Genomic DNA, 14,473 nt, shown 5'->3' with positions numbered 1-14,473 from the left:
TTTAATTTATTTTCTAAGTAAGAATAAATAGTTTTTGTTTCATCATATTGTTTTCTTGTTATTGTTTTTTTATAATTTTTTTTTAAGTTCAGAAATAATTATTTATTTAGTACGAACAAAAACGGAGTAAAAACTAGTAACAATAGGGTCGCAAGCAAAACAAGCTCTTTGTGGTTTATGACACTCAACAACAATAAAAAAAATTTATAAAGTGAAATATTGCACTCCATGAAAACTGTTTTTTCATTCAACACCATTTTTTCAAAAAATAGTGGTGTTATTTGTAATAAAATAGTTTTTATTCACATATTGACCACACTTAGAAATATTGAAAAATAAATGTTCTGGGCATGAATGGGTTAAATTAATACACAAGTGGAAAGCCATGATGACGAACCAAAAAACATACCTGACTTAGGACTCTGACTCTACAAAGAACAATGGGATTTGTATACAGATTATTTCCCTACTCTCCTTACTTATAGGGGCTTTTATCACAGAGAAAGAAAGCCAAACATGACTAACAAATAAAAGAATAGCTTTGGTTAGCTTTGAATTACAACTAGAATACACTACTTGCCTTTCTGGCTTGTTGCAAAAATCTGAAGCCATTGGGTAAAACTGCAGAAAACATTACCAATAACATCCAACAGACAGCAAGATATAATACTTCCTAAGTACTTAAAGCAACAAAAATTATCAAAAAGAAATGAGGGATATTATTCCTGAAAAACAGGAAAAAAAGCACTTTGAGGAACTTGCACAGGACTAGACACCATGCAGGTAAAAGTATTTTGAAAAATGACTGGCACAAACTAAAGGGGGATTCAACAAAAATTCAAAAGACTGAAAGAAAATTCAAACTGCAAAGAAAATAACCAATTTCTCTCTGTGAAAAGCAACTAAAATGCTCAAAAATCCAAGTATGCAGAATATTCCTATTCTGCAAAAGTGATAACATTTGGGTGTGCAGTATTGGACAAACAGTGACAAGATTGGCAGATCATTGATAAAATATACTTCTGTCACGTGATGTGAGAAGAACTTCAAGAACAAACTAAAACAAAAAATGAAATTTTAAATTACTCCTCAAGGACTAGGGACAAAAATAAAAAACATGAACCTGGCAAACCTTCTCACAAGTTATGATCATAAAATATCACTCTTTCCTGTAATTTCAAAGCTTTTAAAAAAAATACGCCCAAAAAAATTCAAGCAAATAATTGATAGAATTCCAATTCTATCACACCAATTTGGATATAGAGAAAGTCAATCTGTGATTGACCAAGTGCACAGGATAACTCCACAGAATAACTCCACAGAAACAGCACTGAAAGAAAAAACTTGCAACACCATCTCATGGATGTGCCCAAGCTTTTAACAAGGTATGGTATTACGTATGTATATATATATGTGTGTATATATAATTATATATACAAATGGATCCTTAGATTCAAGCAGTATGGCGCATATACTCTGATTTGATACAGATTAGAACTAGTGTCCCACAATGAAGTGTTCTTGGACTTGTTCTCTACATTTTTTATACCAGAGATACCCCTGAACTAAATAAGGATACTATTACTACATTTGCTCATAAGAAAAAGCAGCATGTAAGAACTGGACTAAACCATGTCAATGTCTATAATATTCAATAAAGATCAGATATGCTTCTCGGTTTGTCCAAAGGCAGACAAAGTAGTTGCACATTGAGGAACAAAAAATGTTCTTTTAAGCAAGTAGACCAAGGAACTGCGAAAGCAACTTAACCATTTTATTTACTTTTTTGGCTTCTGGTTTAATAATTCTACCTATGATTATTTATCCATATAAAATGCTACCAAGTAATATAATCAGAAGAGTAAAACTCTCTAGAAAGCTTAAGCGGACTGACCACAGAGAAAGGGAAAACAACCTCTTCCTCACAAGGCCAGCAACCACAAAAATGAAAGGAAAGGCAAATGATAACCTCTGTAGAATTCAAACCATAGGATCTGCAGACGAGACAAAGACACTCCAAGAGGAAACAATGATAAAGTTCATACAGGCGAATCTTCAACAAGCCAAGCCTGCTTCATATACCATTGGCAGAAAATTCGCAAATGAAGCTACAGATGTAACACTAATCCAAGAACCTTGGGTTACTGATACAAGCTGATTCGTCAAGCACTCGAGCTGATTCAAATTCTAACCTCAAAAGTCCAACTAATGTCTCCAGAAAACTTCCTACTTTGATTGGTTCATGTACAGAGGTGCCATCTGCTTTGACAGCAAGTCAGAAAAACAATTTAGTAAAATTATTTTGTTTTCCTCTAGGCTAATGAAATGTGCAAACTATCATATCGTTTTATTGATTCCGATTCAGATGTAAAAAGTTTGACTAGTTTGTGCACCAATGCCGCAATATTTGGCTTTTAATTCATCAAAGCAGTAGCAAGCTTTTGCCTGAAAGTTCCAATCGTTTGCATCTTTTTTCCTTTAAAATCATATAAAAAGTCATTAATCAGTGCAGTAACCCAGTAATAGTGCATGGTCTAGTAATATTTATGTAGTCTCAAAATAATTTAATGAGAATACTGTTACCAAATAAAACATTACCAAATATAACCTAGTTACGGAACAAACTGTAAATGGTAATATTTCACTATCTTAGATTTGCCTAGTGGTTAGCACCAGATAGAAACAAATGTGACTGGCATAAAAGATATTTGTTCATTCAGAACAATTTCTTAGAATGTCTTTCAGATTAAAGAATGCTCTCTGCGAAAATTTTTTAGTTTATTTAGATGATGTCATACTTTCTACATACCTTCTTCACCTATTAAAAGAGCACATTCCACATTTAATGTACACACCAGAATGTTCATTACATATATACAAATAAAAATGAAAGATGTAGTTCTAGCTTACAATCATACAATACATTCACAACAAAATTATAACCATTGCCGTAATTATGTAACACTTTAATGGCCATTGCACCAAATTCAGCGACAGTGAAATTTTCTAACAGACCATGTGCATTATACTTGAGCACACATAATGTAGCTGCATTATCGACTATGACTATCGGATGCACAGCTACATTTAAATAACATTGTTTTTAATTAATCTGGTCCAGGGACATAACTCATTTGCCCCAGGTCACTTGAAATAACTTACTTGATGTGTTGAGGTTATAAAAATATTTATATTTTGACACTTCGTGTGAAGTTAAGTAAGTTTTTTGTTTACAAATGTTTAAAGTTGTAATATTGATTTTAAAATGCAGAAAAAAGTTTTGAACACAAGAAGAGTTGGAACGGATTTTAGAAGAAAGTAATGGTGACTCTGATCATAGTGACAAGGCAACTGTAAGTGATATAGAAAAGAAAATGCACTAAGCTCAATTTATATAAGTCTAAAATCGTTAAAATGTCCGGTAAAATACAAGAGCCAATCCCCTGTACATGTACTGAAGATAAAGTTGAGGTTATGTCATAAGATGAGTCCAGATGTTTAGAATCAAACATTAGTTTTAACTCTGGTTCAGCTGATACTTTCCGTAATATACCAAATCCACATCTCACATGGGATACTCCTAATGTGGATATATTAAACAAATTTATATTTAATCCAGTATAAGATGCTACTATCAGGGAACACCTAACAACATTGAATTTTATTGTTCATTTGTTTATAGATATATATATAGTTGTATAGATTTACTTATCAGGCAATTACACAAATATTTGGAACAAAAAATAAGTTATGGTATTATTGGTGAAACAATTACACCACCGACGACCGACGCTGGTGGTAGTGGTCAATCACCTACAAGATGGACTGTCCATTTAAGAAGACTCAATAAAAACTGGATAAGAGTGGCGCAAGATAGACGGGGTTGGAAACATGAGGAAGAGGCCTATGTTCAGCAGTGGACTCTTGAGGCTGGATGATGATGAATTACACCACACTCTATGGCTGCTAAAGAGTTGTCTTCTACAGAGTTAAAATTGTTTTTTTTTGGACTGAGAATTTGGATGGGGCTAGAAAAAAAACCCTTATTATGAGACTACTGGAGCAACAACCCTTGCTACAAAAATATCATTAGTACACAATGTGGAATGAGCAGAAGTAGATAGGAATCTATTCTCTATTTTCTTCATGCTGCTGACAATCAGAACTATGAAAAAGATGAGAAATTGTACAAAATAAGTAATTATATTGATAATATTAAAAACACTAATGAATACAAAATTCCAAAAATGGTGTGTTCCACAGGAAGATGTTTGTAGAGATGAATCAATGGCATCATTTTGTGACAGACTTGGGTTCTGCCAGTATATCCCTAGTAAATGATATAAATATGTATTTAAATTGGTCAAACTATGCTGGTGGATATACTTATCCAGTAAAATTGTATGGAGTAAAATCTACTCAACCAGGGAATACAACTTATGATGGCAGTGCTATTAAATAGTGTTAGAACATTGGTGACACAGACAATTTTTACACAAACATTACTTTAGCTCAGCAACAAAATGCATTAAATAATTTTTTATTTATTTGGAACTCTAATTGTTCCAAAAGGAAATTTAATTTGTTATAATATATGTGGTTTCTGCTATATTAATAAAAGGCAAAACAAAAGCAATGCAGAGTAGTACAAACATAATCATCCCCAAGTGAACGGATAAAAGAGATATGTTGTTTTTGACCACTAAAGATATACCAGAAATGCAAGATGTATATACTTACTTCAATAGGACTATTAAAAAACCATCCACTACAATAGAATATAACAAAACGAAATCCTTTACCGATGTGTCAGACCAGGAAACAGCATATACATCTACAATTCAGAAAGGTTTGTAACATTTTAACATTAGAACAAAATACTTTTCACAGAAGTTACTAAGAAGATGAAAGAATTTCTGAAGAGAAATGTCTATAACTCAGTTTTGTGAACTGGTAATGGCATTACTTCAGTTGGATATCAATGACAACACATCAGAACAAAAAGAATTGGACCATTGTCTCACAGACCTCACAAAATGTGGAAAATGTTTATCATGTTACAGGAACATTGCCACGAAATATTTACTTGCACAGGTCATAAAAGATGCTAAAGAGGTATCCACAATGTGCATGTAATGAAGTTATTGTCTATTTTAAAAATGTTTTTTGCTACTCATGTTGTTTTTCTAAAAAAGTAATGTATCCAAATTTGATGCACAAGGAAATGTAAGAAGCCAAATGTCTTTAGTTTTATACCAGACCTCATGCACCTAAGATGGACATGCAATAAATGTAATTAAAATAAAGTTTGATTTTCCTAAAAAATTATTTAATTTAGGCTACATCTATCAATAAAACATTTTTTTTAAATAAAAGGTATCTGGTCCAGCAGTAAAAATCTATTATATTAGCCTAGTAGTTAAAGAGTCAGCTAAAGACAGAAAACCATTTAAAGTGTGTCACTAAGAACAAGGTATTACTAAGGAGTAACTTCATGAAGGAGCATCAAGGATTTTTCAAATTCTTGATGCTCTGATCAAATAGCATATTCAAAGGGTGATGTGATGATGAATATACATCTAATTATAAAAGTCTTCATACTCCAGATCAGCCAAAGTAACAACCTAATGAATATATACCATAGAATTACTCAAAGGTTTGAAAAAACAAACAATAACTTTTTTACAGTGATATTCATACATTTTATAAAGATCTTTGCACTTTTATTCATGTGAAATGAGAATAAAGATAAAGACAGATAAAGCATTATGTCCAAAAAAGAAATAAACAGTTTAAAAAAAACAGATAAGACAAGTATTTATTGCAAATTATTACCACCATATGCATTCAGTTATGTTATAAAAAAATATGGAAGAATCATAAGTTTCAACAAGAAAAAAAATGTAGTTTTCTAAAGACAATGATTCTTCCATGTGTATCATAGGCAATTTTTCTAAATACATATTTACATTTTGATAAAACTGCAATCCAAATCAATTTATATAAGGGGAAGTATAATGTAATTTCAGAATTGGGAACTAACAAATTTAAACGGGCAACGAATTGCATTGAATTTTAGTATAATATAAGTATCACCTACCCTCTTTATTACAGAAGTAGATAAATTAAATATAACAAGCTATATGATAAAAAGTAATAACTATTATATGAATTAAAATTATTCATGTGACTCCTCAAATTTTATATCTAATATTAAGTAAGAGTTACCGTAAGACGTACTAAAAGAGACTAATAAGATCCATAATTACCGAATAAAGGCAATAAAGTAATTAATTATTAAAAACCATACCCCATTTCCAAAAATTAATGTATGACCAAAGAATATAGACGGATAATATTCTTTGGTAGGACTGTGTGAATTTGGAACCATTACTGTTAACTGTTATTAGTATCAACAATCAACATATTATTAAATTGTAAAATTGATTACTTACTTCCATTGTTTCATATGACAGATTCCTCACTGGAATTGAAATTAAATTCGCAAATGTTTTAAGGAACCCATTTTTTTAATTAGTATAACAGGAAACAGGCCAGTCGTACAAAATTAAAATGGCGTAGACGCAGGCGTCGCAGGCGCAGGATGTGTTATCTCTGGTGTCAACGCGTGGCTCCATGTGTTGCCAACCGCATTATTTCTCTAATTCTCTATCATATCCACATCATGGTACCACAGTTGTTGTCTATACTGTGATGGTACAATGAATACACAAGGTATGATATTGCGCATGACATTTGACAGCTGGCCCAGGAGTGTGACGTAGTTAAGATCGCCTGAACAACCTCGAACCCATTATTACAGCTTAACGTACACATTAATTTTGAAATTATGGTTAAAAAGTGATCTAATTTTTTTTTAAATGTTTTGTTTTGGTTATAATTGAATAAAAAATATATTTTCAGTAGCGTAAAACCTTTACTTCTCCTAGAGATTCAGGCAAAATATTTATTTTTGTTTTCATACATATACTAATAATATAAGTACTCTTTTTGTATGTAAATCCCTTGAAATTTAAAAATTTTCTGCAGAGGAAATACTGTGAATAGGTAAATAGTAGTAGATTTGCTTATTCTGATTCACTGTCACTCACTTCCAAGCAGTTTTACTGAAATAAAAACAAAATAGAGTACAATAGAGAAAAATCTGTTTTACAATTCAATATGGTATTTTAGATGAGTTATAATGAAATTTAGTAAAATAAAAAATATACACATTACTATAACCTACCGATTATTATATGCAAAATTTACTTATCAAACAATATAATAATATGAAAATAAGACACAAATTAGTTCAAACGCAAAACACAATAAATATCGACTTCAGACGACTTTACACCGGCAAGACAGAAAGCTTGTATAAAAACAAAAGTTCAACAATAATATCGGTTATCAATGGTGACTATTGCAAATTGCAAGTTATGAGATAATAAATATATTTTAAAGTATCTCAATACTGACTGAGTCATCTATTTTATAATAGAAAAATAATTTAGATATATGCTCATATATGTGTCTTTATACAAATGGTGTTTAGTTACTATTTATTTATACTGTATAGTATTTTTTTGTAAAACTGAAAGTTTTTATTTGCCTTTGTATATCTGGTTTTGTACCTTTTTCAAAGTACGCTGTGCAATTGCTTGTTGCAATAGTGACAATGAAGGTAAAATCTTTAGGTTTCATACATTTCCTAAAGATAGCGTGACCAGAAAACTGTGGATTATATCTTATTGTAGATAGGATAATTTTAATTGTAATACTGCAAGAATTTGTTATACACATTTTAAAACTGAAGATTACCAAAGAAATCTACAACAGGAACTTTTAAATTACGTTTCTAAAAAGGGTCTAAAACTCAAACCTGAGGCAGTATCTAGTCTTTATTTGCCTAAATCAACATCGGCTACACTTTTAACCAACCAAAAGTAACGCGTACAAGGAGGCGAACACAGAGAGTCCAAAAAGTATTTTTTTTTTTTTATTTTTATTTTATTAACGCATCAACCACGCAGGGTCATTAGCGTATTTAGATTATTACAATATAGATACAATAAGTAAAATATACATTAGTTTACAATAATAATAATAATATCTTTGTGTGTTACAATGTTCGTTTTAGATCTTTTGAAGGAATTGGCAGTCTTTAAGATAGGAAAATATTTTTCGGGTGTCTGCATTTTCTTCTAGGTCATTTCTTAGGGAGTTGGGTATGTTATATTTGAGTCGTTCACTATTATATTTGGGACACTGTATTAAAAAATGTTTAACCGTTAAAACACTGTTGCACACTTCACACACTGGTTTATTTTTGCGCTGTAATAAATAGTCATGAGTAAGTCGTGTATGGCCGATACGGAGACGGGTAAGTATCACTTGCTCTCTCCTGTCTTTTATTTTTGGTTTCCAAAGATGTGAATGTTTGTTGACTTCGTATAGCCTTGATGGAATGTTGTTCCAAGTTTCTTGCCATTTTTGAATTATTTTTTGTTTTAGGTATGGTTTTAAATCGTTTTGTACCAATATATTACTTTTTTCGGATATCGGGTTAGTTGGTGCGTTCTTAGCCAGTTTATCTACAACTTCGTTACCTTCAATTCCTATATGAGAAGGCACCCATAAAAAGTGAACTTGGATGTTCTTATTTGCAATGTTTTTAAGTTCTTTTTTAATAAGAAGTAGAAGGGGGTTGTCACAGTACAATTGAGTCAGTGAGGATAATGAACTTAAAGAATCTGTGATTATTATATATCTTTCTTTGTTTTTCTTTTGTATTAACAATAGAGCTTTTAGGATTGCAAATAATTCAGCCGAAAAGATGGTTGTAATTGATGGCAATTTGAAACTAACTGAGGAGTCTTCCGAATAAATTGCTGCTCCAACTCTGTCTTCATTTTTTGACGCATCGGTGTATACGTTGTAGGTATTGCCATATCTGTTTAATAGTGTATAAAACTTTTGTTTAATGACGGTTGATGATATCTCTGATTTTCTTAGGCTTGTTAGACTGATGTCGATATCAGGAATAGATATTGTCCATGGTGCTGGGTTGTGGATTGAAGAGGTATCATAGGTTTTTGGAAATTGAAAATTTAATTTGGATAAGTATGATTTTATACAAAAGTAAAAAGGATGATCAATTTGATGTGTTTGTTGGAATTTATTTGTAAATCGATCAGCAAAAACGTTATGCAGTACTGGATTATTTCGGTTTGATGACACTGCCGCTGCATATGTTAGGCTTAGATATTGTCTTCTGAAAGAAAGAGAAAGTTCTCCACTTTCCCAATAAAGACTTTGAATGGGACTTGTGTAGTGAGCACCTAAAGAAATACGTAGACATCTATTTTGGATAATATCCAGTGACTTCAAATGCGTTTTTTTGGAGGAGTTGTAGACGATGGCTCCATAGTCAAGTTTTGATCGAATTATGGATTTGTAAATAAGTATTAAACTTGAATAATCGGCACCCCAGTTTTTAAAGGCAAGGGATCGTAGTACATTTATACCAGGTAGACAGGATTTTTTCAGCTGTTGAATATGTGTCTTCCAAGTTAATTTTTTATCAAACGTCATACCCAAGAATCGGATTTCTTCTACATAATCTAGTTTTTGTTCGTGTAGATATAATTCTTTTGTTTGGATTTGATTTCTTTTTGAGAAACAGATTGCTTTCGTTTTTGTAGTGTTAAACTGATGTCCATTTGTAGCTGACCATTTCTCAATGTGTGTTAACGTTTTTTGAATGTGATTGTGAATCGTTGTTATGTTTTTTCCTCTACAGAAAATAACTAGGTCGTCAGCGTATAATCTAGCTTTGACGGGGTTTTCAATTTGTGTTAATATCGAATTTATTGCTACGAAGAATAAAGTTGTGCTTAAATTTGATCCTTGTGGTATACCATTTTGTTGAATTTTTGTTTGAGAATATGTTCCGTCAACTCGAACTTGAAATTGTCTGTTTTCAAGAAAATTTGAAATGTATTTTAATATGTTACCCCTTATTAACCAGCTGCTGAGTGTTTTAATGATTGAATATTTCCAAACTGGAAATTTCTGGATTTCTGATTCTAAGTCAACGAGATTGTCTAAAGTTGAGCGATGTTTTCGGAAACCACATTGTTCTGGAATAATTAATTTGTTTGCTTCTAAATACCACATAAGCCTATTGTTTATTATCTTTTCCAATATTTTACCTATGCTACATGTGAGTGATATCGGTCGATATGTTTGTGGATCTGATTTTGGTTTAGTCTGTTTTTGAATAGGTATTATGATTGAATTTTTCCATGATTTAGGAAATACGTTTCTGGATAAGATTATATTGTAGATTTTGAGTAGGTGTTCTTTAGATTGAGGGCCTAAATTTTTAAGAAATATAAACGGTATATTGTCGGGTCCAGGACAAGTGTTCTTACAATTCTGAAATACATTTTCTAATTCTTCCTTTGTTATTTGTATATTGAGATCGTTATTGTTTTGATCGTAATATTCTATAGGATTTTTTTCTTCTTTTATTTTGATTTTTAAGAAATTGGAAGTATAATTTAAGTTACTTGAGTTATATTCATAAGTAGATGCTAGTATATTGGATATTTCTTCTGGGCTTTTATAAATAGTGTTATTTTGAGTTAAAAAGTTTATTGCTTTATGGGGTTTGGAACAAGACATTTTGTTGACTTTTTTCCATATAGCTGTTATAGGAGTTGAACTATGTATTGTGGTGACATATTCTCTCCAAGAGTCACGTTTGGCTTTTTTAATGGTATACCTAGCGACTGCCCTTAATTTTTTGAATTCTATAGAATTTTCTTGAGTTTTTTGTCGTTTGAATTTATTAAAAGCTTGTTTCGATTGTTTTAATGCTTCTTTGCAGTCATGATTCCACCAAGGTACCGACTGATGTTTGTGATCGTACTTAATTATTCCAACGTACTTTTTTGCTGATTCTGTGATTACGTTTGTCAGATAGTATATTGTTTTGTCTATATCTACATTGTCATTTAGGTTTTGCAGGTTGTTTTCAACGTAATTTTGAAATTCTGTCCAATTTGCGCCTTTTAAATTCCATTTTAGTTGTTGCGGGGTAGTTGATTGTAGTTCATTGCTTATTATGATAGGGTAGTGATCACTATCATATAGATCTGGTAACACATCCCACGTAAGAGTATGTGTAAGAGTTTTATCAGTTTAGCGTCAAAGCTATCTTTTATGTAGATTGCTACCCCTCCGCTTGCAATTTTCGAATTTTCTCGATTTCTAAAAAAACAATTGAAATTCTTCAAGTCATGAGCTTTGTTGTTTTTGAAGTGGGTTTCTTGTAAACATATCAGACTAGGTTTATGTTTTGAAATTAGTAATTTTAACATTTCTAAATGGTTGTAATACCCATTTACGTTCCATTGAATTAGAGAGTTGAAAATGATGTGTTATTAATTTTCTATTGATGCGTCGCTTTCTAAGTCTGTTTGAAGGTCTAAGTTGATTTGCTTTAATATTTTATTTTTTATTCGAGTGCATTTGACTTTAATTTTTCGGTCCTTTAGGTAAGGGTATATATTAGTTTATAGATCTGTGACCTCTGCTGTTTCTTCTGTATACATTTTGGTGACACTTAACGGGTCTGGTGAGTTCTCACAGTTTTCAAAAAAGTCTAATAACTGTTCGTAAGTTATAGGGTAGTTGGAATTTGGGTTCTCAAATAAAGGTTTACAGTATTTTAGCATTTCTTCTAGTGTTTTTTGTGGTTTGACATTTTGATCTGATTTTACTTTCTTCTCTTTATTTTTTGGTGTAATAAAAGTAGGTTTCTCTGTAGATGTAGTAGCTGGTGGAGAGACTTGGGAGATTGTGCGTTTGTTTTGTGCTTTTCCTGTGTTTATATGCGTTGCCTTATTTTCTATATCTATTTTTGGGTAGTTTGTTGTTTCTGAATCTTCTTTGGTTAGCTGCATGTGTGGTTTTTCTTGTTGGTTATTTTGTGGTTGGGTTTCTTGTTGTGTGCTTTCTTCTTTTGATTGTTGTTGTTTAGTGTTTTTCTGAGTTTTTTGAGTTGATAGATTAGTTGTATTTTCAATTGGGTTTATATTTGGAACTGGATTATTTGATGTTGAATTATCTGTTGTAATCGCAGTAGACATTGGACAATTTTTTGTTAAGTGGTTGGTTTGTTTACATGTTTGACAAGCTTGGTTATCTAATGAGAGGAAAATTCTGTATGTCGTTTCCTCATATGTGATAAGAAAAGAATCAGGTAAGGGCTGGTTATTTAGTGGAGATATGTATGTTTGGCGTCTGAAACTCAAAATATGTTGGAATTGTGGTGTTGATGTGCCTATTCTTAAGAATGTTATAGGTGACAGAAGATTTAATCCATGTGATTTTAATGCGGATATTAGGACTGAGTGTGGGATTGAGGGACAGACATTGGACAATACTAATCGCTGACTGGGGCTAATTAGTCTACGAGCTTGTAAGAGTTGATGGTTTATTTGAATTTTTTCATTTCTGTTTATGAAATCCTCAGTTAGTTTTTCGTTTGCTAAATAAATACATACTCTATTATTTGATAATTTTGAACAGAAGGATATCTGGGTTGGTTGTATCAGATGACTCAAAGCGGACAAGTAATCATCTAGTTTGGTATTTTCAATTGAATCAAAAATAATTGCTTGTTTTCTTGATGGAAATATATTGGATTGTGGTGTTTGATTGGTTACGGAAGAATATGTAGGTGATCCATTAAATTGATATGATGAGGAGCTGTTTGGTGTATTGTTAGTTGTAGGAATTTCAGATTGAATAGAACTATCCATTTTTAATTATCATTTGTAACTGGAGTACGGTCCTGGCAAACAACCTTCTTAGTCTGTAGTGGAACAGGTTTGGTATAAATACCTGTCCTAGATTTTGTAGGTTATCCAAAATAATATTTGATAATAGTAAAAACTGTTATGTTTAAAGTAACTTACTATCTCTGTTGTGTTTATTTTTGTTATTTCACTGCTGGATCACCAATTAACGAAAATATTTTTAGTATTTCACTAGTTTTTAAATTAATTATGAGAGGTCGATTTAAAACACGTATTAGCTACTATGTTCAGAGTCGAATCCTCCAAAAAGTATGTTGAGCAGCTTCTTACTACTTCTAGGTCAACGACGTAAGTCTAAATCTTTATTTTTAATAATTATTAGTCATGAATCCTTAATGGTTTTTTCATATCGATTTGTTAAGTAAGAAATTAGCCTCAGCCTGCTATGCAATTTGCAATAAGAACTGTTTCGCAGAAAATCAATTTAGCATCTTCCAAAATAACATATTTTTCTTTGTTAAATCATGTTATCATTATTAAAATATACAATGTTATCATTATTATAAACAATACCAAGATAATTTTATGTGTGAATATTACCAAAATGTCATTTTAAACGTTGTGCAATATTGTGTGCCCTCACTACACTCATATTCGATGGCCAGCTAGCTCATTCGATATAAATAAAGTTGACTTTGTCATTATTTATTTTGATTTTGTGTTTAGTTCAGTAGGTATATATACGTACAAATTTTGTGTACCTCCATTACCACTTTTCTGTATCTTTTTAAACATCTGAAATATCGAACTCTGGAGTATAAGTTAATTAACCTGTACCTACGTGTAATAAAAGATAATTAAAACTGGTCTTATAAAGGATATCTATGTTTTATAAAGGATAAATATTATAATAACATAATTTTATCATCTCTTTATAATTACTATAATTAAATTAGCCAAATTATATAAAAAAACTTAAAATTAAAAGTCTTTCCTATACAACTACATTCAAATGTTGCGGGAATAAGCGATCTTGACTACGTCATGCGCGAAAGCGAACCGATTTTGGAACATTATGTATCATACCTTGTGTATTCATTGTACCATGTATCCACATCATATCCAGAGATATGTAAGAGAGGGGATATGACACAAACGATATTTCTGTATCTACTAAATGGGACCACTTAATTTGACAGGATGTACTCTCCAATATGGCGACGGGCAGGTCCGGACTCAAATTAATTCAAACTGTATTTATGATTTACTGTTTAGTTTGGGAATAAGCATTGAGTTAGATTAATAATAGTTATTTGGAATAAAATTACTTTCATTTTTAGTACTCTTCAAGTACACTTTAATAATAATTATAAAATTTATTACATACATAAAGTTTAAAAAAATGTACAAAACTAGTCAATGATATGGTTTTAAAATTATAACATTTACATACAAGTAAAAAAACAACAATTAGCAAGTGCACTTACATAAGTTTATATATATTTAGATATGTTAGTTCCATGTACTATTAATATAAATTATATATTTATATATAATTATTTTATATATTTATATAAAAAATATAAAAATTAGTTATTGTGTATAGGTAGGTAGTTAAAGAATTGTATCAAAGACATGCC

The 14,473-nt window shown here is 31.1% G+C and overlaps 1 long non-coding RNA gene across 1 annotated transcript in view; it reads right to left on the bottom strand.

The window, feature by feature from the left end:
- The window catches only part of LOC140449625 (uncharacterized), a 32,131-nt gene extending 25,427 nt beyond the window's left edge, over window positions 1–6,704 (bottom strand). The window contains exon 1 of the long non-coding RNA XR_011951845.1: window positions 6,456–6,704. This is a non-coding gene — a long non-coding RNA (uncharacterized lncRNA). The remainder of the gene's footprint in view (window positions 1–6,455) is intronic.
- Window positions 6,705–14,473: the final 7,769 nt, after the last annotated feature.

Source organism: Diabrotica undecimpunctata, chromosome 9, assembly GCF_040954645.1.
Source record: "Diabrotica undecimpunctata isolate CICGRU chromosome 9, icDiaUnde3, whole genome shotgun sequence".
In the NCBI taxonomy this organism is placed as follows: Eukaryota; Metazoa; Arthropoda; class Insecta; order Coleoptera; family Chrysomelidae; genus Diabrotica; species Diabrotica undecimpunctata.
The sequence above is the reverse complement of the archived record's forward strand: the minus strand, read 5'-3'. Positions and strand labels throughout refer to the sequence as shown.